At 32.0% G+C, this 21,258-nt stretch overlaps 1 protein-coding gene across 4 annotated transcripts in view; it reads left to right on the top strand.

Moving 5' to 3' along the window:
* LOC140434744 (juvenile hormone esterase-like) overlaps positions 1-21,258 on the top strand; it is a 538,160-nt gene that overhangs the window by 502,430 nt on the left and 14,472 nt on the right. The gene's annotated exons all lie outside the window — the stretch shown is intronic.

Raw genomic sequence — 21,258 nt, 5'->3', positions numbered from 1 at the left:
TAATCGCCTTTTTATTTATTTTATTTTGAAAACATTGGATTAAATCTACACTAATTTTTCTGATATAACGCATATGGAGGTAACATCAATCCATAAGCTATAAGCGTCAATTAATTCGGATATAGTTGGCATACGTTACACGCGCGAGATTGGATCTTCCTATATGGCGTTTACAGCACGTGCATTATCAATATTTACTGTAGAAAGAGTTTGTTATGAACCCATTTACGGTCATTTAGTATTCACATTATGTTGTATTATTAATAAATGTAGGTTTTTTAGATTTTTATTAACTCTTTTATTTAAGACTATTACAATATCTCGGCATGGCACGAAGTGTAATCCTTTATCTATGTGACAACCAACATCATACATAAAACTAATATGACATCTAACATAAAACATAAACTAATAGAATAGTACGTAAAGCTAAATATATGCCATATTGTAATAGTCTTAAATAAAAGAGTTAATAAAAATCTAAAAAACGGAAAATAAAATCACATTTGTTGTGTTAAAAAGTTTCACTAAAGTTAAAGTCCTATTATAATTAAAAAATAACTTTGTAAGACCTATTATAATTAAAAATACAAGAAGGAGGTGAGACTGTCAAATCCTATGAAATTTGAGGGCAATATAGCAGAGCATTTCAGGAAGTTTAAAGGAAGTTTCAGGAAGCAAAACTTGGAGAATTACTTGATTGCTTCTGAAAAGGACACAAAGCCAGATAAAATGAAAGTTGCCATTCTTTTAAATTTAATAGGTGAAGAAGGAGTTGAGGTTGTAAACACTTTAAAACTTTCAGATGTCCAAAAGGGTAATTTTCAAACAGTACTAAATGAACTAGAAGCATTATGTGTACCAAAAAGAAATGAAATGTTTGAAAGATTTGTTTTTTACACTCACAATCAGGTAGAGGGCGAAGCATTTGATCATTTTTATACAGATATAAAAAAATTAGCACAGTCTTGTGAATTTGGGTCTAAAGTAGATAAAGCTTTACGTGATAGGATTGTCATGGGAATCAACAGAAGAGAATTGAGAGAAAAATTATTCTTTCCCAAGAAACTAACTTTAAAAGATTCTGTGGATATTTGTCGAGCTAGTGAGTTGTCAAAATTACAACTGAAAAATGTTGAGAAACAGTTAACAGAAAAAATAAAGGTTGTAAAATACAATCAGAGTTATCAAAGATCAGATAGAAACATTCAACAAAGCACAAGTAAAAGTGGTAGCGGTAATCAAGAAATGTTCAATTGTAAGAGCTGTGGAACCTGTCATGGAGTAAGGCAGTGCCTTGCATATGGTCAAAAATGCAAGAGGTGTTAGCGGTATGGGCATTGGAAAAGAATGTGCCGCAATATGTCAAATGGATCTAGCAGCAGTGGTTCAAGGACAGTCAGAGAGGTAATAGAAACTGGCATTAGTAATAATATGAATGCAGATGACATGACAGTTGCAACAATATCTATTAATGAAATTAAGAATAGTAAAGAATGGATAGAAACTATTCAGGTAGGAGGTGCAAATATTGACTTTAAAATAGACACAGGGTCACAGGTCAACATTTTACCTAATCATATGTTAAATAAAATTGATAAAAACATAGGCTTAGAAAAGTGTAAAATAATTTTGGAAGCATATGGAGGATTCAAAATTGTTCCATTGGGTATTGTACATTTAAGTTGTTTGTTCAAGAATATGATTCACTGGAAACACTGGATCAACATGATATAAATTTAAAAAGAGTCATTGATAGGCCAAGACAGCTAAATGTAAAATTTAATGAGAAAAAGATTCAATATAGTGTTAATGAGGTAAGATATTTGGGTAACATATTTGGCATAGAAGGAATGAGACCTGATTATGATAAAATGTCAGCAATAAAAAACTTAAAAGAACCATCAAATAAAAAAGAACTTCAAAATGATAAATTATTTAAGGAGTTACATTCCTAATCTTTCTAATATTTCGGCTCCATTAAGGGAACTTCTAAAAAACAATGTCATCTTCTTTTGGACAAAATTGCACTCCAATACATTAAATAAAATTAAATAATTGAATAGTTCACAATCTGTTTTAAAAAATTTTGATGAAACTCAGGAGATAGTAATTTAAACTGATGCTAGTCAAAATGGGCTAGGGTGCTGCTTGCTACAAAACCAAAAACATGTTGCTTTTGCTTCAAGGTATCTAACAGATAATGAAACACGGTTTAGCCAATTTGAAAAGGAGTATCTAGCCATTCTATGGGCTTGCAATAAATTTCATAATTATGTTTATGGACGTCCTATTAAAGTTGATTCTGATCATCGTCCATTAGAGGCGTTAATGAAAAAAGGAGTTTCTGAAGTCCATTCACCAAGATTACAAAGAATCAAGGTAAAGCTTTTAAACTGTGATATAAGTTGAAGATATAAACCAGGAAAAGAAATGCATATTGCTGATTTGCTGTCTAGAAACTTTCAGAAAATTACAAGTGAGGACGATGAGTTTATTACAGAAATAGTTCACAGAGGAGAAAAAACAAGTTTTCATTGAGGAGACATTAAAGGATATTGTGTTACAAAGATTAACAAACTATTGCTTAAGGAGATGGCCTACAGATAATAATAAAGTTCCGGACTCACTTAAAAGATATTATTCAATTAGACATGACATACATCTATGTAATGGTTTGCTGTTTTATAATGACAGAGTAATTGTACCTAATGCATTACGCAGAGGGATGCCTCACTGTTGCATGAGAATCATTTTGGTGTTACTAAAACTCAAAATCGCGCAAAGCATATTTTATATTGGCCTCAAATAAATGCTGATATTGAAAATTTTATTAAGGATTGTAAGACTTGTGAATAATAATGTCAAGGAACCATTAATTTTACGAGATTTTCCTGAGCTTCCTTTCCAAACAGTAGCTAGCGATTTTTTTGACTATGGTGGTAAGTCTTTCTTTGTTTTGATAGACTATTTTTCAAAATGGTTGGAGGTTATTCCAGTAAAGGACAAAACTGCGGAAACAGTAGTAAAGTGCTAAAAATTAATATTCTCACGGTTTGGAATCCCATTGGAGGTAGTTTCAGATAATATGCCTTATGATTCACTAACGTGTAAGAATTTTTCAAAAGACTGGAATTTTAAATTTTGCACCTCTAGTCCACATTATCCGCGGTCAAACGGGCTGGCAGAAAGGGCAGTGCAAACATCTAAAAATATGTTAAGAAAATGTGAAGATTTGAACATAGCACTATTAGAATACAGAAACACACCAGTATCAGGAACAGATAAATCTCCTTCTCAGCGGTTATAAAGCAGAAGATTAAGAACAAAGCTTCCAATCAAAGAAGAACTGCTGGAACCAGAGAACATTGAGCAGAAATAAATTTCAGAATAATGCAAATGTAGTAATGAGAGAGGGATCAACCTGTTCACCAGCCAGGATTATATCAAAGGTTGAAAACTCCCCTAGATCTTACATAGTAGAAAAATAAAATGGAACTATCGTACGAAGAAACAGTGTACATTTAAAACACTCAAGACATTAATGTCAACGAAGATATGCTGGAGATGATATTGTGAATAACAATGACACTAAAAGAAATAGACAGACATATAACGAACCTAATCAAATAATAAATGACTCTAAACATGATGACCATCAAGTAATTGATTTGGCTCCACGCATGAGTAATAGGGAAAGGGTGATTAAGCAACCAATTAAATTTAAGGATTATGTATTCTAAAAAAAAATAAAAAGGGGAAGATGTCATATATTTAGTTTTACGTACTATTCTATTAGTTTATGTTTTATGTTTGATGTTGGTTGTCACATAGATGAACGATGACACTTTGTGCCATGTCGAGATATTGTAATAGTGTTAAATAAAAGAGTTAATAAAAATCTAAAAAACCTACGTTTATTAATAATACAACACATTATTCTATTTTGGTGTATGTTGGTGGGGAATTTGTTATTTAAAATGATAGCGAAAATTTATACCGTTTTCATTTTAAATTTACATAAAAAAATTTACTTTATTAAGTTTGCTGAGCTATTTTTTTTCTTTGGATTAATTTGATAAGTTCATTTTTGGATTTTTCTGTAACTTGCTACTATAGCTACTTGTTATTTTGAGGATATAATTGATCAAATTAGTGTTTAAGACATTTTCTTATATGGAAAATATGTAACTAAAGTTACTTAAATGTATATTTTTCGTATAATATACTTTTTCTCAAAGAAACCCTAATTTAAACTGAGAATAATTGTATATTCTCCTCTGAAATTAACCCGAGGTATTCGCTTTTAATCCAAGAAGGAGTACCATTTAAGATATTTAATTTTTGTAAAATAAATTACATAGTGTGGATACTTTTTATGACATTTTTTAAGAGTTTTAGTACAGGATGTCATTTCGATGCCAGGTATTGTAGATTCATCTATACTTCTATGAACCCCTACGCTGTATGTAGGTGACATGGACATCTGGGAAAAAATAGTGCTTTAAACTAAATTTTTGGAATTCATGTTTTATTTAAACTATTTTGCAATTATTAAGGGGTTACACTGAAGGATGAATAAGGGGTATATTAATTATTTTTTACGAATGTCAATTTAGATATTTGGATTACTTTTCTTGGAATACTGTAAATTTATTTTGTAATATTTGGAGTTAGTTTTAATTTTTTTTATTTTTGATTTTATGATAATAGGTTATGTTTGATACATTTAAAGTTTTAAAGTACACCACATTTATAATTGTATTGGCGCAAAGGCAGAAATTTTTGCATCACTGCATCACAGTAAAGACCATGTATGAATACCGGTTTCCCATTTAATGACATTGACAGCTGCTTTGCTATGGACTGTCGTAAGTTACTCACCACAAAATATGTATATATATAGTAGTGTCAACTATCAATATATATATATATATATATATATATATATATATATATATATATATATATATATATATATATATATATATATATATATATATATATATTCAATAAGTAAGTTCAAAAAATAAATCTTTTGGTCACGAGGATATCGGTCAAAGGAGAAATAATAAAAGGAAATCACAGTTACATTCCTATATTTGAAGACGTTTCGCTTATTTAATTTACAAGCTTCATCAGTTCAATCTAAAAGAATACAAAGGTGGTAGGTAAGAATATAAAAAAACATGGAAAATAACTTACGAATGGTGAGTGAAGAAAGTTAAGGTGTAAAACAAACACACCATTCTCTTAGTATCCGTGGTAACAATATTAAAGTTGTAATGTTAGCTTAAATGTTCATATGTTGTCAAATGCATGTATACCCACGTCTAGAAGCACTAGACCCAAGCACTAGAAAAACCCGTCACATTGTACGTAAAAAAACATATTAACAGTAAAGTGTAGAAATAAAAACAAAAGATTTTAAAAAAACACACTGGCACAGAGCTGTTTTATAACAAAGTTAACGTTTACAAAACATCTTATACTTCACTTTAGGGCGCATCTCAAATTCAAAAGTTCCAGCCGGAAAACCAAGTCAAGTTACCGGTATTTTCGTTGAAGTAAATGTGTGTCCTTTCATAGTTGTGCGTCGGAGCAACTTATTGGAAGTATGAGATGAGTATGCGCAATACAACAAAAGGGCAAACCAGCAACGCAGAGGACGTTGAAGAAAATAAAATTATTTGATTGGAATGTCTACAAAACCAATTTGTAGTGAAGGAAGGTTGAAATCTGAAATTTATTATGGCGATTAAGTCATGGAAGGAGGAATAAGAATATGGATTATGAAATAGATAAAGCTTTATGTAAAATTAGGGATGAGTCAGTATAAATGTAAACGGTTGGATATAAGGAAGTACTAATGGGGGATAAAAAGAAGGTTGATAGGAAACTAAGATGTGATGATGGTCTAAGGGAAACGGAGGTGATACGGTCAGGAAGCAAAAGAACTTCGAGAAATTCCTCATTTGATGTTAGATAGAAGAAAATGGTATAATAAACTGAGGTTGTTGATGTCAGTACGTTTGTTCATGGAGGAAGGATTAAGGAAAATGTGGCACATTTCTAGAAAACTTCTCTTGAAATGGTTGCTTTCTGTACAAAGAATTTTGACCTGTTCATAATCTGGTCGGTGGTCAGAAGTGAGAATGTGTTGTGCCAAGGCACAAGAATGTTTATGGCATCTGATATCACTCTTGTGAGAAGTTAGTCGACCTTTAAGGGATCTACGAGTCTGGCCAATGTAACATAGGTTGCAATCCATGCAGGGGATATTGTAAACCACATTGATCTTTTCTAACGGGTTTAGAGGAGTTTTGGTTTTAGAAAAAAGTTTACCAACTGATCTGACATTTTTAACTCCAATCTTCACTGGTACCAATGTTAGAAGTTTTGCGAGCTTCTTAGTCAAATGAGGGAAATAAGGAAGAGAGTAGTAACGTATATGGGAAGAAGGAACGCTGTGGGAGTCGTTTTCTGGTGTGCCTATTGAAATATCAGGATGACCCTGTACTTGACTATTGTCTGTCAGACTATGTCTAGACAGTGTGTAACTGGTAGAAAAAAGAAATTTATTAATTATATATAATGGATAAGAATTCTGTAACAAAATGGACTTTTAGAAGGTTAAGAGAATCCCTTCGGTGAGAAGGATGTGTCAACCTATGAACCCTAAAACTAAGAGCTTGTACGAGGTTGTATTTGTATCTCATCGCATGGCATGAGTGGTAATTAACAAAACGGTTACTCGCGTTGCTGGTTTGCGCTTTTGTTAATATTTTGCGCAATATATATATATATATATATATATATATATATATATATTGATAGTTGACACTACAACACTATTCTGGTACTTGACAAAAACTTTAACAATGCATTATAAATTCTCTCATTTCCATTAGTTAAGAGACTAAGGATATTAAATGGGGCCTGTATATTAAGATTATGTAATTGTTGAATCAAGTGTGTTTCATTCTTATATTTTTGGCATTCGAAAACAATATGATCTAAATCACCACAATTTTTTACCACAATTTTGACAATGATCATTTTCGAGAACATGAATTTTATGTAGATGTGTGGGATAACAGGCATGGCTAAGTCGAAGACGTGATATAGTTGTGATATATTTTCTTGGATAATTATATGGCTGGAACCACGTTCTATTCGGTGTTTGATTTTGTATACTACAGTATCTAAAAGGGTTGGTATAAGAATGTGACTAACATTTGTTCCAGATTTTGAGATATTTCATTTTAATATAAACGACTGCATCACATCAAATCTTACAGATAGTTTATTGGTCAAATCATTTTTAACTTTTTTTTGCCAGCATATCCACATACTCGTTATGTTCGAGTATATGTGCTTTAACCCATACAAAATTATTATTTTTGTTAACTTTTGCAGTTTTAAAATCCGTTTTTCAATTGCATATATTATGATATAATAAATTGGAGGAGTAACTTGGGTATTTAGTGAAAACCAACGAATTTAAAACATACAGGGAGTCCGATATAATTATTGCAGAGTCAATTGTAGACTGTGTTAAAAATGGCAAAGCTTCGTAGATTGAAATAGCTTCAGCACTAAATATAGAAAATATATTTTTCAGTTTGTAGGAATAATTAATATTTTTGGAGGGAATATAAAAAGTACATCCCACGCCATCCTTGGACTTGGAAGCATCGGTATATATTGCGACAGATTCTTCGAAACTTGCAAGTATTGAGTATAATATGTTAATATTAATGTGTAATATTTATTTGTAAGATCTTGTTCATTTAATACTACTATATTTGACTATAGATTACTGTTGATTCTGGATATTTTGGATAAGGCTCAATAGCTTCTACTTAAAGAAGTTCGGCTGCAGAGTCGTACAAGATACATCCATAATCCAATATGGATCTGATATAGGCACGATAGAATAGTAAAGCGGTTTCAACGCTAGTTCTGCACAAAGTCTTAGTAACCATTTTTTTAAAATTTAACCCTTTAATACATCGGTCTATTATTATTATCGGTCTATTAAGTACCATGCCAAGATATTTGAGGGAGTCTTTAAGAGGAAAATTATAAGAACCCAGGACATAAATATGTTATGTCTACTGAAAACACAAACTTCAGACTTGGAGTAGGAAATCTGAAAACCATTTTATGTTAACCATTCATAAACAACACCAAAGATATTTAGAGAAAAGCCATAGTGGTATTAAATTTCTTATTTTCGGTATATTTGCAGAGGTCATCTGCATGCTGTCCTATTTTAAACGGAGTATGATTAAAGCTTAATGGTATACAAATTAAAGATAATAGGGCTTAAAACTGAACCTTGTGGAAGTATGTTGTCGTTATTTCTTGGATCTACAATTGTGTTATTAAAATTTCTTAAAAATATTTTTCTATTAGTATAGAATTTAATAATCATGGTAACTACCTGATTTCGAATATGAAATAATTTCAACATCTTATCTCTTAAAATGGGAATGCATATATTCAGATTTATTCTGTAACTTTTAACAAATCGAATAGAAATGACCAAATCGAATCATATTCGAATCGAATTCTCGGCGACCTAAACGCTGGAGTAGGCAACATACCTGTGGCTGGAGTTACACAAAGATTTAACGAAGAAACGCTCAACGACAACGGAGAAAGACTTCTAGAACTTTGTTTAATGAATAACCTCCGAATTAACAACACATACTTTGACCACCTAATACAACATAAGATCACCTGGTCAGATACAAGAGGACGTAACTCTATGATTGACTACATTATAACAAACAGACAAATACACCCCAAGAGTATAATAGATGTGCGCACTCTATCTTCCGCCAATGTAGAATCCGACCATTCCCTGGTACTAGGAAAAATAAATATAGCAATCACCACACAAGGCAAGCGAAATACAAAAGTAGAAGAAAAGTTAAACATAGAAAGCTTAGAAGACGAAGGGACACAAAACTTGTATAGAAACAGACTAACAGAAAAACTAAACATCCATAACCTAGAGACTAAAAAGAATTAGACTAGAAGAATTAAACTAGAAGAAACCTGGGAAATTATTAAAAAATGTATCCTACAATCAGCGGAAGAAGATTTAGGTAAAAGAAAAGTTAACAGAAATAAACGGGAATACAAAACACCATGGTACGACGAAAGGGTAAAAGCACTAGCAAATGAAAGGAAACAAGCTTTCCTAACATACAATAGAGTGAAGACACCGGAGGCACGAGAAGACTACGTGAGAGTCAGGAATAGAGTAAACCAAGAAATAGATAACATCAAAAAAGAATACTGGGAGAAATTTACCAAAGATATGGAATACGACCTCTATGGATTCCAGAAAAAGGTGTGAAAGATGATAAGGAGACAAAAAACAGAAATGAATGAATTTGTACGCATAGATAACATTACCGAGGAACAATGGACTGATCATTTCACGAAATTAAATGAAGAAGGAGAAGAAGAGAACAGAGAAATAATCATTAACGAAACTCACGATAGAGTACTAATATCAGAAGAAGAGTTACAAGAACAAATAAAAAAATTAAAATACAGAAAAGCACCTGGTCCTGATAAGATAAACAATGAGCTGCTAAAATATGGAAGAACAACACTACACAAATGGCTCCTAAAATTATTCGTCGATATAATAAATACCGGAGTAGTACCAGCGGAATGGAAGGAAAGTCTCCTGATACCGATACTTAAAAAGTGAGATTCGAGAAATCCTGACAATTATAGAGGCATTAGTCTGATGAATAGTACATTAAAATTGTTAACGGCAGTCATAAAAGATAAAATCGAGGAAAAAGCGAACATGGCAGATGAACAACAAGGCTTCCGAAAGAACCGCAGCACAATAGACGCAATTTTTATTATTAGACAAATAATAGAGAAGTCTATTGAATATGGAAAACCAGCATACATGTGCTTTGTAGATTTAAAAAGTGCTTTTGACAGGGTGAAGCGAAATGACATCTTAAATTTATTACAAGCTGAACAAATAGACCATCAGATAATAAGGACAATTAATGAAATTAAGAAGAACAACAAGACCAGAGTTATAATGCCCACAGGGGAAACAGAATGCATAGAACTAAAAGGAGGAATCCGAGAAGGAGACTCGCTCAGCTCATTGTTATTCAATATGGTGATGAATCAATTAATTCATAAAGTAAGAAAACGACACGGATACCACATGGGAGCTCATAAAATCACGATACTATGCTATGCCGATGATGCAGTACTAATTGCTGATAACGAAGATAACCTACAAAGGCAGCTCCACACCTTCAATATCACAGCAAACAAACTTAATATGAGAATATCAGTAGAAAAAAACTAAATGTATAGTGATCAGTAAAGAGCCGCGTAGATGCAAACTAGAAATAGACGGCAAAATTGAAGAACAAGTAATGAAATTCAATTACCTTAGGAGTAGAGATCACTAGTGACAGGGATATAAGAACAGAGACTACAAGGCAAGCATCAAAAGCAGCAAGAGTAAGTGGTTTCCTCCAAGAAACCATATGGAGAAACAAATATCTGACCATGGAAAGCAAAATGAAAGTATACAAGACAACAGTAAGACCAATCCTAACATATGCAGCGGAGACAAGGACCGATACAAGAAAGACGAAACAACAAATCAATAATATCGAAATGAAAGTATTAAGATCAATAGCGGGCATATCATTAAGAGACAGACAAACCAAGAGAAGTATAGGCGAAGAATGCAAAATTCAAAATATTAACAGGTGGATAAAAACAAAAAAAAACACTGGAACGAACATGTAAACCGAATGGGACCAGATAGATTAGCGAACATATGTAAAAACAACAAGCCGTATAGCAGAAGAACCGTTGGAAGACCGCCAAAAAGGTAGAAAGATAATGTACAGTCAACAACAACTGAAACAGAATAAGAGGCAGACAAACAGGAGTAATCCTAGTCGCGCAAAGAAGAAGAAAAAGAAGAAGACATTGCATTTGGTCTGCTATGAACATCTAATAGCTTGAGTACTACATGTTCTGTTCTCCCACCATCTAACAATTTTCTGAATCACCAGTAATAAGTAATTTTAAAGGTTATTATGGAGTGGTAAAAGATGGTAACACAACTTTTCCTGATGCGCAACTTCAGTGCTTCATTGTGAAACTTTAATGTCTGAAAATACTGGCATACTATTTCCATTACACTTATAGCAATTTTAAAATGCGCAGAATAATTATTGTCTGGGGCATATTCAAATGCAAGACAAATAAACGATATTCGTGTACACGCGCGATTGATTCGCTATCTTTTTCATTCGTGTGTTCTGGATGTAGCTATATCCTGCTCAAGTGCCACTCTCGTTCTTAATATATTCTGTCGTACACGTTGGTCACGATGTGTATGAGATTCTTGTGCACGGTTCTCTTATGACCTTATTCTCTGATCTTCATTTATTTGAATAGTTTGTTCGCCTGATCTATTAACCCTTGCAATTCGTTTACGTCTTGCGGCTTGGCTACTTGCATTGTTGCATTGTTGAGGTTTGATTTTCTTCGGGGCATTTTACAAAAAATGATAATTGATATATTTTACTATATTACTATTACACTATATTACTATTTTACTATATTTTACTATTTAATAATACATGTATATATTATCACATGTTCTTTTGCTGTACTAAGTTTGTTAATTTGTAAACTGTACCTAGTTTCAATTAGTTGTTTATACAACTTTCGAAGCGAAACGTCTTCAATAAATAGATGAAGCAGCCACCTTCTTTGTCTTTTATTTCTCCACTTTGACCGAAAAACCCACCACTCTTCGAGTGTACCTTAGCTTATTTTGGATTGATGGTCGTACTCCTTTTATCGATATATATATATATATATATATATATATATATATATATATATATATATATATATATATATGTTATTGTGATATTTAAAGTCTTGGTGCGCCAAGCAATAATTAGCTAATTAATTTTTTGATTAATTAAAATTATTTAAATGATATGATTATGACTCTATCACAATTTTTAATTCTTTTATCTCAGGGTTAAATTCGTGCTTCAATATCTATGCTATTACATGTGAAAGGTAAGGTCCAAAGAATACCGGAATAATAAAAAACACATATGATCTAACACTATATATTGAAATAAAAATAATGAAATAATTCACACTCAAAAGTTTTCAATAAACAAATCTCATATAATGATTCTCATAATTTTGTTCTACGTACGTGAACAATCAAAATTAATGGTACAAACAATATTAATTGAAATCTCAAAATCCCAAACTATTCTAACTCTCCTAATCAAAATATTTATATCCTTTCTAAATTAAGTGTAAAAATTGTGTTATCAATAAAAGAAAAAACTGCAGAAAACAAAAATATCTCTCTCTGATGATGAGTGGTCCAAATCCTTGTTCCTTGTAGACTATATTATCTCCTCTCAACCGCTCCCTATGTAATCAGCAATCTTACAACAGATTGTTGCAAGTATATCGTCCTTAATGATCTCCTTCAAAAGCCCAAATCATTCAAATTATGATAGCCTTTCTCCTCTCGATAAACTGAATCTCTCGTTGGCCCGAGTGAAAAATGACTCTTGGAATATCTTCTCTTTACGATAAACTGAATCTCTCGTTGGCCTGAACAGTGACTCTTGGAATATAAGTAGAAAAATATGACTTAAAATATTTTGCTGCTTCAGCTTCTGTCAGATACACTAACTCCACAAAAAACTCACTAACATTCAACACTACTGCTTGCTACTTCTCGGGAACCGCCAGAGAACAATCACTGTTCGTCTTACAGACTTGGAAAACCAACTGATTATCTTTTCTCTCTCCTAAATCTAGCTAAACTTTCATTCCTACATACCTATCCCACCTTTTTCAATCTCCGCCAATCAAAACTCGTCACAATTCCCCATTTTTTCATTTCGATAACAAACAAATTTTTACCTATAATTATACAATTTCCTAAAACTTATTTACAAATAATATTTTTCTATAATTCTTAAAAACTAACAAAAACCTCTTTCTAAAATCTCTTCTATTGTCTCTAATCACTGCATTAATGTATTTGGAAAACCCGGTTCAATTGTCTTTGGATTTCACTTAAAATTATGCGGGTCACTCAAGTATAACAAAGAAATAATTTATGCATAGCTTACATTTTGTTTAATACAGGTAATCCAAGAATTTAAAAACTTTCCTTCTTCGAAATGTTTGTTGGTTATTATCCTACTTATCTGAATTATTTTAATGTTTTTGAACTTTGAAATATTTTAATCAACCCAATATTTTTCTCGATTTTACATATCATAACAAATCCCCGCCATTTGATCTGCCGAAAACTCTTTGTTAAATTTTAAAAATGACAAAGGTTTTCCAGGATTAAATTATTTCACTATGTTATTAAAATCTATTCATGATATTGATAGATGTCGTGAATGTTAAAAATACCCCGTATATTTCCTGTCTCTATGTGCGCTAATTCATAACTATTTACCCCATTTTCCGTATTGACCCTATATGGACCTTCAAATATCGGCATCAATTTAGCACAAATACCATTTTGTAAATTCGACACCCTCAGTGCCTTCACTAAGACTTTATCTCCTTTCTGGAATTTGATCGGCCTTCTTCTTCGGGTTCTCTCTTGTCTTTGGAGATATTTCTCTCCACTTCGTCTCAATCTTCTTTGAACCAACTCGATCACTTCTTCGTATTGTCTGGGGGCGGTGTCTTCCCACGGTCTTGTAGGCATTGTTCCTTTCATTATATATAAAGGCGTCTCTTTGGTAACCGTATTTGGAGCACAATTCAAATAGGTCTCGATCTCAAACACTTTTCTGTCCCAATGTCGATGATGTGGTTCCAATTCCTTTTGTGGTTCTGCATGCGTACAATTTAACATATTTTGAGAAAAGATCCACCATAACTAATATGTGTTTATTCCTTTGAGTTGTTGGTATCAAATCGCTCAACATATCAATAGCAACAATATCCAGTTTCTTCCGAGCTACGACGTTTTTTGTGACGTTTTCATTTTTAAAGTTCCTACTTTTACACTTTTGGCATGTCACACAATTTCGAGTCACCTCTTTGGCTATTGTATAGTCCTGTCGACAAATGTAGTTCTCCCTGAACATAAGCCACACCTTTCTACTTCCAATATGTCCGTTGTCACAGTGTAACTTTAAAAAAACTTCTTTTGCCATTTGCTCCGTGATTACATAGAGTTCTTTACCATCGACCCTCTTAAAATATAGGTTATTTTCTTGTTCAGCCCTTTGCTTTTCTCTTTCATTCAATTCTTCCTGATTTTCCCTGATTTTGGCCAAAGAAAATAAGCCTGCTTCTTCTCTCCTTATGTTCATGCCTACGTGGAGAGTTTTGTGATCCTCTTTGCGGAATTGTTCATCTCTCGTCAACGCATCAGCCAAAATATTGTCCGTTCCTTTGATATATTTAAATTCAAAATCATATTCTTGGAGTAAAAGAATGCCCCTATGAATTCTATTATTTACCAACCTATTTTTCATTATGTGTACCAACGCTGCATGGTCCGTTTCAATGGTGAATCTTGCCCCAAGTAGGTAAAAACGTAATTTGTTTACACAAAATAACACACTGGCAAACTCTAATTCAGTAACGCTGTATTTTCTCTCATACGTTTTGGTTACACGGGAAACGAAACATATTGGCACCTCTATATCGTCTTGTATCTGTGATAACACCCCTGCAAATTTTTTTATGGAAGCATCGGTCCTGAGAATGAAAGGTTGCTCATTTCCATCTGACATTTTTCTTAAGTAATGCTATTAGCGGTATTTCTTTTGTACTGAGGTCTGGTATCAGCTTTTTGAAATAGTTTACCATTCCTAAAAATCCCCGCAAAGTTTTTAAATTGGTTGGCCTAGGGTAGTTGTTTATGACTTCGATTCTATCTTCTGCAAGACTAATCCCTTTTGTGTCTAATTTGAATCCTAAATACAATACCTCTTTTTGGAAAAACTGACACTTTTGAATATTTAATTTTAATCCGGCTTGATCAAGTTCTTCGAGAACAGTATGAATATGTCGTAGATGGCTTGTTATATCCGGTGAGAAAATTAATAAATCATCTATGTAATGTACAACAAATTCTCCATGCCTATTTAAAATTGTGTGTAATGCGCGAACCAAAGCAGCGCATGCACTTTGTAGTCCAAATGGTACTACCCTAAATCGGTACACCACTCCGTCGATAGAAAAAGCGGTATAATTTCGACACTTTTCTGCCAAAGGTATTAACCAAAAACTGTGTTTCAAATCGATTTTGGAGAAAATGTGTGATCCTGTGATTCGTCCAAAAATGGCTTCTATGTTCAAAAGCGCTTCGTATTGCGCGATTGTGTGCAAATTAATGTTTCTTGCATCTAAACATAATCGCAAATCACCATTTGATTTTTTTACGCATACTATCGGGTTGATATATGGAGAGTCACATCTTTCGATCACCTTGTCTTTGATCATATTTTCAATTTCCTGTCCGACGCTTTGCCTGTATTTATACGGGATTGGATATGTTTTCGATTTAAAATTTTCTAAGTTTTTAACTTTAAAAGAATGTTCATAATTTTTAGCCACTCGGCTTTCTTCATTAATAAGATCTCCATAATTTTCTAAAATCTTCTCTATTTCCTTCTCCATGTTTTCTCCACATATTATTTTTCTTTCATCCTCAGTTTGTTCACATGTGTTCACTGTCCGTATTACTTCTTCACAAAATTCTGGATTCTCGTCCATAATTGCCATTTCTTCTCTGTCCTCTTCCGTTATTTCTTCTTCTATTTTTTCTTTATCTTTAATTTCTATCTGGTATTCCGAGCACCATGTTTCGGCTCCTTCCATTTTTCTGCTTATAACTTCCTTTTTTTCCTGCTTTCTTTTCGAACTCTTCTTCTTTTTTTTTATTCTCTTTTCCTCTTCGGATTGATTTTTTTCTTGAGCTTTCGATTTATCCTCTACCGTCATATTGATTTCTTTATGTTTTTCTTGTCCATTTATCCTTTCAGAAAATTTTCTCCTATCTGTTTCCTTTTCTTCTTCTATGTTGTCTGGTTCTGCTCTGATTTCCAGTTGATTTTCCGAAAAATTGATGGTGATATGTTTTTCACTCAATTCATCAATTCCCGCTATCATATCATGATTTAGATCTTCGATCGCCACACATTGTATAATATAGAATTGGTCTCCCACTCTGATCCGTACTCCTAAACCTTCGTTTACTGTCGTCAATTTTTTATTATTTGCACCCACTAAAGCAACCCTCGGAATCTTATACACAAATCTGTCCATATTTAATTCTTTTACTAGTTTTTTATTGATTAACGAAATTTCCGATCCAGAATCAATCAGAATTTTAATCGCTTTATGTTTTATAAATGCATCTAAAAAAATTAGATTGGAATTAGAATTTTGTTTTTCGTTTCCCGCCAACTGTATAAACTCTCTCGGGTGACAAAATATACCGGAGAGTTTTTTACTTTTGTTTAGTGGATGCCTTATTGAAAATCCTGTCTGGATTCATTGAATACTTCTTCTTCCTCCTTTTCTATTGCTACATGATTCATCTCTCTTCTGTTTTGTCGTTGGAATCTCTGATTATTTCTATCGTCCCTTTGTTCGTTCGTATTCCTATTCGGAGGATTTTGTGCATCTCTATTCCTGTTGTGATTTTCATTTGTTCTATTTTGTGTATCATTCCGGTTATCGTAATTTTGTTGTCTATTGTAATTATTGTAATTTCTCGGCCTATATTCGTTTGTTGATCTGGGATGTCGGTTTCTCTGGTCATAATTTGATGAATACCTTCTTTCCGGTCCATTATATTGGTCATGTTGTCTTCTATTTCTCATTTCTTTTCTTTTCGCTTCTTTTAATTGAAGGAATTGGCACAAACTATCAATATCTTGATAGTTTCTCAAAATCACGTGATCTTCCAACGTTTCCTCAAAATGTCTGCTGATCATTTCTACCAGCTGTTCGGTAGAATATTTGTATTCTAGATATTTTTGAATTGTTATATATCTGCAAAGCATATCTTTCTTCAGATATTCCCATTTTTTCGTGATATTTTCCATTCTGTAGCTCTTGGTTGATTTCTCTCTGTTTATTTTTCCCCCAGAAATAGTTGAGAAATTTATTTTCAAAATCTGTCCAATTTTCAAACTCATCTTCCTTGCTTTCATACCATAACGCTGCTCCTTCTTTCAAATGGTTTCTAATTGTTTCTTTGCAATCGTCAAAATATCTAATATGTTGTAATTTGGTTTTCAAATTTTTAACAAACGGTACTGGGTGTGTTTTCCGAATATCCCCGCCAAATTGTATTTTCGCCTCGCTTGTTCCATGGATGACCATTTCCCTTCTTTCCCCGGAATTTTGTTCCTTTTTGATTTCCTCCATTTTTCTTTCTATTTCTCGCATGTCTTCTTGTAAAACGTTTTCAAATTTTGTTTTTAATTTTTCTAATTCCTTTTTCTGGACAGTCTTAATATCCTTCATTTTAGTTTCTATTTCTTCTCTCTGCATCTCTAGTTCCTTTCTCTGGCAATTTTGTATCTCCTTCATTGTATTTTGGATATCTTTAATCTCTGTCTCTTGTTTTGCATTCTTCAGGGTTATTTCTTCTATCTGTTGTATCAGTTCTTTCTTTATCACCTCAACACATCCTTTAATTTCCTGTTCATAGTTTTCCAGACGCTGCTCTATATTCCTGTTATTTAGTTCTATTGCTTGTCTTGTTTCCCGTTGGTTTTCTTCCATTGTTTGTTTTGTTTCTTGTTGATTTCTATCAATTTTCTTTGATGTTTCAATTTGGTTTTTCTCTATTGTTTGTGTCTGTATTTGCATCATTGCTAATAATTTTTCCAGTATCCCTGTTTCTTTTCTTTCCTCCATTATTGTAGCATTTCCTTCATTATCCGATCCTTCATCAATAATTGTTTCCTCTTCTCTGTTATCCTCCTTCCTTTCTTGCATTTTGCTTTGACTCCTTGTGGTCGACATGTTGTTTCTTTTCGTTACTGTTTTTGTCCCCGCCAAATGTGAAATTTTACAACACTCTATATGTTTCAGAACACGACAATATTTCTCCCCACATGTATTAAATTTTCACGACAAATATCAAATATGCAATCAGTAAAATTCAAATAATTCAAAATAAATATCAAATGTACGATTGGTAAAGAAAATAAAATCAAATAATTCAATAGCAGTAAATATCCACTAACTACGATCAATCAATAAATCAAATTTATATTCCCTGGAAAAATTGTCAAAATACTTTCAAATTCAAATTCCCTCAATGTTATATGTTTTTATCTCTGGATCACCTGTACTTATTCCAGATCTCTTTCCCTTCCTTCAAATGTAAAGCTGCGATATTTTCAAGCCCCACGTTGGGCGCCAGTTATTGTGATATTTAAAGTCTTGGTGCGCCAAGCAATAATTAGCTAATTAATTTTTTGATTAATTAAAATTATTTAAATGATATGATTATGACTCTATCACAATTTTTAATTCTTTTATCTCAGGGTTAAATTCGTGCTTCAATATCTATGCTATTACATGTGAAAGGTAAGGTCCAAATAATACCGGAATAATAAAAAACACATATGATCTAACACTATATATTGAAATAAAAATAATGAAATAATTCACACTCAAAAGTTTTCAATAAACAAATCTCATATAATGATTCTCAAAATTTTGTTCTACGTACGTGAACAATCAAAATTAATGGTACAAACAATATTAATTGAAATCTCAAAATCCCAAACTATTCTAACTCTCCTAATCAAAATATTTATATCCTTTCTAAATTAAGTGTAAAAATTGTGTTATCAATAAAAGAAAAAACTGCAGAAAACAAAAATATCTCTCTCTGATGATGAGTGGTCCAAATCCTTATTCCTTGTAGACTATATTATCTCCTCTCAACCGCTCCCTATGTAATCAGCAATCTTACAACAGATTGTTGCAAGTATATCGTCCTTAATGATCTCCTTCAAAAGCCCAAATCATTCAAATTATGATAGCCTTTCTCCTCTCGATAAACTGAATCTCTCGTTGGCCCGAGTGAAAAATGACTCTTGGAATATCTTCTCTTTACGATAAACTGAATCTCTCGTTGGCCTGAACAGTGACTCTTGGAATATAAGTAGAAAAATATGACTTACAATATTTTGCTGCTTCAGCTTCTGTCAGATACACTAACTCCACAAAAAACTCACTAACATTCAACACTACTGCTTGCTACTTCTCGGGAACCGCCAGAGAACAATCACTGTTCGTCTTACAGACTTGGAAAACCAACTGATTATCTTTTCTCTCTCCTAAATCTAGCTAAACTTTCATTCCTACATACCTATCCCACCTTTTTCAATCTCCGCCAATCAAAACTCGTCACAATTCCCCATTTTTTCATTTCGATAACAAACAAATTTTTACCTATAATTATACAATTTCCTAAAACTTATTTACAAATAATATTTTTCTATAATTCTTAAAAACTAACAAAAACCTCTTTCTAAAATCTCTTCTATTGTCTCTAATCACTGCATTAATGTATTTGGAAAACCCGGTTCAATTGTCTTTGGATTTCACTTAAAATTATGCGGGTCACTCAAGTATAACAAAGAAATAATTTATGCATAGCTTACATTTTGTTTAATACAGGTAATCCAAGAATTTAAAAACTTTCCTTCTTCGAAATGTTTGTTGGTTATTATCCTACTTATCTGAATTATTTTAATATTTTTGAACTTTGAAATATTTTAATCAACCCAATATTTTTCTCGATTTTACATATCATAACAATATATATATATATATATATATATATATATATATATATATATATATATATATATATATATATATATATATATATATATATATATATATATATGTATATATATATATATATATATATATATATATATATATATATATAACCTTTAAATTCATTTACCAACGAGCCTCAGTAAGCTAAAGACTGGTAACTTCATTTTTTTCTTTATTACTATTAATCTTTAATAACTTATAATGTTACCTAAAGTTAAAATTAAAATATAATTTTTAAATAAATTTGTTGGAAGTGCAATCTAATGATCTTTCTAGTTCTTTACACTTTAAAATAAACCTTAATGTTTTTTACTAAGTTTTTATAAAATTTTTTTTATATATACATGTATTTTTATCACATGTTCTTTTGCTGTGCTAATTTTGTCAAATTGCAAACTTTACCTAGTTTCAATTAATTTTTATATACAACGTTTACTCTGAATGTCCAGCTTTGTAAGCTTTTTCATATTTTTTACATCACTGACTGCTACATGTCTTTGTAAGGTAACACACTTTGGTTATAACTTCTCTATGGATGTTTGGTTTCATATTGTTCTTTTTAGATGAACTGATGATGCTTTCTGAGCAGAAAGCGAAACGTCTTCAATAAATAGATGAAGTAGCCATCGTCTTTGTCTTTTATTTCTCCACTTTGACCGAAAAACCCACCACTCTTCGAGTGTACCTTAGTTTATATTGGATTGACGGTCGTACTCCTTTTCTCTCTATATATATATATATATATATATATATATATATATATTAGTAGTATCATATATAGATATATATATATATATATATATATATATATATATATATATATATATATATATATATATAGATATATATATATATAGATATATATATATATATATATATATATATATATATATATATATATTAGTAGTATCATCTTATCAATATACCAGCAACTCTCTCTCCAAAACACGAGCAGGCCTCTTTTACCAGCACTCGTTCAACAAACTCCAAAATTCTCTCCTCTGTTTCATGTACTAACAATCCCCTGAGACCCAAGTATTTTTTTTACTTGGTGTCGCAAATATTTTTAATAGTTATAGTTCTTGTGAATTACTCACTTGGAGTTTATAGAATCAAGGAGGTATTCGACTTCTCAACTTTGACCTATCTCTCGTTCTACCTTTCAGTCACCCACTTCTAACTATTAACACGCAGTGGCTTCTTAACTTGACTACCTAAAACTTCAACTGCTTCTTTCAGATGACGATCACATAATATTCTTTTCTACTTCAAACTTTCAAACATTCACTCTCTTTCATCCCTATTCCAAACTCTCTAAGCAATCAGAAAAGT

Source organism: Diabrotica undecimpunctata, chromosome 2 (assembly GCF_040954645.1).
Source record: "Diabrotica undecimpunctata isolate CICGRU chromosome 2, icDiaUnde3, whole genome shotgun sequence".
NCBI classification, from domain to species: Eukaryota; Metazoa; Arthropoda; class Insecta; order Coleoptera; family Chrysomelidae; genus Diabrotica; species Diabrotica undecimpunctata.
The sequence above is the reverse complement of the archived record's forward strand: the minus strand, read 5'-3'. Positions and strand labels throughout refer to the sequence as shown.